This window comes from Bidens hawaiensis, unplaced genomic scaffold, assembly GCF_021521415.1.
Source record: "Bidens hawaiensis isolate Kalapana, Puna unplaced genomic scaffold, B.hawaiensis_p1.1 tig00021996_1, whole genome shotgun sequence".
Taxonomy (NCBI): Eukaryota; Viridiplantae; Streptophyta; class Magnoliopsida; order Asterales; family Asteraceae; genus Bidens; species Bidens hawaiensis.
In genome coordinates, this window is record NW_027493405.1 from 102,505 (window position 1) to 106,637 (window position 4,133).

General features: G+C 35.2%; 1 pseudogene across 1 annotated transcript; it reads left to right on the plus strand.

The window, feature by feature from the left end:
- Nucleotides 1-376: 376 nt before the first annotated feature.
- On the plus strand, nt 377-3,399 carry LOC143564369 (TMV resistance protein N-like; annotated as a pseudogene). The gene is made up of 4 exons (XR_013140856.1): nt 377-927; nt 1,100-2,210; nt 2,293-2,586; nt 2,690-3,399. The product of XR_013140856.1 is annotated as a TMV resistance protein N-like (transcript).
- The last annotated feature ends 734 nt before the right edge of the window (nt 3,400-4,133 follow it).

The following is a 4,133-nucleotide window of genomic DNA, read 5'->3' on the forward strand; positions in this document are numbered from 1 at the left end:
TATAGGGTGATTGGTTTGACTGAGTGACCAACACTTTTAACACTTTTCCTGAAAGGATCACGAGATCAAAACATATCTAAAGACTAAAACCCTTACCAGGCTTCAAAAATCAGATCGATATTAATTAACTTGATTGTCAGGTAGTTCTATTGACTTGTAATCTATAAATTTCCAAGAAGTATTGTTGATCTATTTCTCGTTTTAAGTCTGGAGATTTTGGATTATAATTGTGAATAAATCCTAGTGAAGTATAGATCGAGCTTTAAACATGATTTTGCAAATCTTCATAATTTATCTGCGTCATTAACATCTATATTTTATTATCAATGGTTGTGTGCTAAACATCTAAATATACACACTTGAGTGTTAAACACCTTATCTATTTCTCCTTTGCAGCTATTTTCATGGCCACATAGATTTGATTTCATACAAACTCTCAAGCATAACTTCAATGGCATCTTCTTTAACATCGGTCCCTCGTAAGAGCTATAAGTATGATGTCTTTTTAAGCTTTAGTGGTGAAGACACCCGTAGGACCTTCATTGATCATCTTTATGTTGCTCTTCAACAACAAGGCATTCACACTTTTAAAGATGACGAGAAACTCCAAAAAGGGAAAAGTATCAATCAGGGGATCCTAGAATCCATTGAAAACTCGAGAATATACATAATTGTATTTTCTAAGAACTATGCATCTTCGTCTTGGTGCTTGAACGAGCTTGTTAAGATTATGGAGTGTCAAAGGACGGATGAGCAAACTGCTTACCCCGTGTTTTATGATGTGGATCCATCTGAAGTCCGCAATATGCATGGAGAAGTTGGTAAAGGTCTTTCCCTACATAATAATGAAAAGACTGAGAAATGGAAAGAGGCTCTGAAAGAAGCAGCCAACCTATCCGGATGGGATTTGCGGAAGACCGCCTATGGGTAATTTCTTCATCCTATCCTGCATTTTTGTTTCCTTTTGTTTAATTTCAAAAGATACAATATGGTATATATGTGTGTGTTATGTTAGCTTTTGTGCTTATATATGTTATAAACATGAAAACTACCGTTCATGTCTGTTCTTGAGCCTAATTGAATCTTATTTGAATTACAGGCATGAAGCCAAAGTCATCAAGTTAATTGTTGAATGTATTTCACTAGAGTTACGTTTTATAAATCTAAATATTGATGAAAGTTTAATAGGCATGGAACAAAGGGTGCAAGATTTGGAGTCATTTTTAGAGATCGGTTCTAGTGATGTGCGCATGATAGGGATCAAAGGAATGGGAGGTGCTGGAAAGACAACTTTGGCAAGAGCTATTGTTGATAAATTGTCTGCTAACTTTGAAGCTAAAAGCTTTATAGAGAATGTTAGGGAAGTTTCAAAAGCATCTTTGTCTGGTTTGTTGTCGCTGCAAAGACAAGTCATTTCAGATTTGATAAAGGATCAATGCAACAACATAAGTAGTGTTCATGATGGAAGAAACATGATGAAAAGGATGATGTGAACTAGAAAGGTTCTTGTTGTTCTAGACGATGTGGATCATAAAGACCAGATTGAGGCATTAGTTGGTGAACCCGCTTGGTTTAAGATAGGAAGTAGAGTTATTATTACAACAAGGGATGAGCAAGTGCTCATAGGGCATAAAGTGAAATTGATTCGAGATGTCAGTCTATTATCAGATGAGGAAGCGATTCAACTCTTTAATATACATGCATTTGGGAGAGATGTTCCAATAGAAAGGTATGAAAAACTCTCACTTGAAGTTGTACACTATGCTGCTGGTCTCCCCTTGACAGTGAAAGTTTTGGGTTCATTGCTATGTGGTAAAGACGAGCTTGAATGGATGGATGCATTAGAAAGATTGAAAACAATTCCTTTGAAGGAAACCATAGACAAACTAGAATTAAGTTATATCAGCTTGGAGGATGATTACAAGGAAATATTCCTAGATGTTGCATGCTTCTTGAAAGGGTGGGAAAAAGACAAAGCAATTAGACTACTTGAAAGTTGTGGATTCCATGCTAGAAATGGGTTAAGAGTTCTTGAGCAAAAATCTCTAATAGTAACTACTAAGGCATTTCACGTGGAGTTCATAGATATGCATCATCATATAGAAGAAATGGGTAAGAATATTGTGCGTCGCCTACATCCGGATGAGCCATGCAGACATAGCCGCTTGTGGATTCAGGAGGAAATTGAAGATGTGTTGGCTAATAACTTGGTAAGAATTTGTTGATGATAAAACATTTTTTCACTAGTTATGAAACAAAGTTGTATTCTCGCTATTCTTGAATTAATGTCAGGGTACCGAATCAACAAGATGTATAGATGTGAAACTCACCCCTGAGATTGTTGTAGAAGGTTTTGGATACATGAAGAAACTTAGATGCCTTATCATAGATCATAGAAACTACAATAATGATTATGTAGACCAGGTGAAGATTAATGAGGATAACCAATACTTACCAAATGTATTACGATATCTAAATTGGTTTCGTTACCCTCATTGGTGTTTGCCAAAAACGTTCCAAGGAAATAATCTTGTTGCATTTGAAATGCATGATAGTAGAATCTAGCAGCTTTGGGAAGGAGGAAAGGTTAGATGATTGTTTCATTGATTTGTATGAACATTTATAATCTTATACATGCTCCATTTGTTAGTTCTTGTAAAATTATTTACTTCTTTTGTGAGTATGACAGGTTTTGAAGAAGCTCAAATTCCTTGAACTTCAGCGTTCAAAGTTGAAGAACTTGGACCTTGGTTTGATTCCAAATCTTGAGAGGTTAGATCTGTCAGGATGTTGTCATCTATCGGTACTACATGTACCCATTGGATGTCTTAAAAGGCTCATCTACTTAAACCTGCGTTGGTGCATAAGGTTAAAATCATTTTCGTTTATCAAGCACTTGGTATCGCTTGAGTTTCTTAATCTAGGTTATTTGTCACTAAGGGAGTTCCCAGATATAATCGCACAACACAATAATACTAGTTTGATAGAGCTTGATTTTTCATCAAATAATGTAGTGGAACTACCCTCTTCATTTGGGAAATTTCACAAGCTTGTTTCTCTTAAACTCAGTGGTTGCAAAAGACTAGAAAATCTTCCGGAAAGCATTCTCGACCAACTAAAATCTTTGAAGAAACTAAGTTTAAGAGGTTGCAAGATAAAAGAGATTCCAGACACCATTTGCAAGTTAAATTATCTCAAAGAGCATGACCTTTGTGCATGCTCTGAACTTGAGAAATTACCTGAGAACCTAGGAGATTTAAAATCATTAGAAATGTTAGACTTGTGTGGCACGAGCATAAGTCATCTACCAAAGAGTGTTTTTTTCTTAAAAGGTCTGGAAATTGTTGGATTTGAATCACATGATGATTAATCCTAAGATACTTTTATCTCCAAAACATCAAAGAACGACAAATGATACATAATTGAAGGTAATTTATTTTTTGTTTAATTAATATATGTATAGTCATAACTGTTTTGTATCTATAGAATACAAATAAAGTCTATTTATGTGACAACTCTTTAGTACATCGTGCTCTGAAGATTGTGACCTATGCCAACACTATTATTCCAGTGTTTCTATGTATAGATGTTGATATGTAAAGTGAGCTTGTCTTGTTCTAAACATTGATTCATCAAATTGTAGACAGTTAACCCAACATAGCAATTGAAAAAAATGATAAAAAAAAATGTCCACCTCAACGGCTCAACAACCCATAATGTCCACTTAAATATACACTTCCACATTCTGCCATTCTGTCCATCTAAAAACTCCTGGACCGACCACTTTTATTTTAGCCATCATAGACCACCGACAGTAGGTTAATAGCGGAGTCAGAAAATTTTCTTCTATAAAGGTAGGCTCGAAGGGTGTGCGAGCCGCACCATCGGCTGGGACACATAAGTTTCGAGGGCACAAACGTTTTTATACATATTAGATATATATGTTTTTTGGAGTTAAAAATAAGGTTATTAGCAATGGTTTATGAGATAATTACATGCTCAGAATGGTTTCTGCTTATAATAAATCGGTTAATAAAAGTTTTATCCATGTATATTAGTGAATAAAAAGTTTTCGTTAAGGTCCATCGGCTTTTTTTATTTGGCTCGACCGAGGTATTAAATTCTCAGAGACG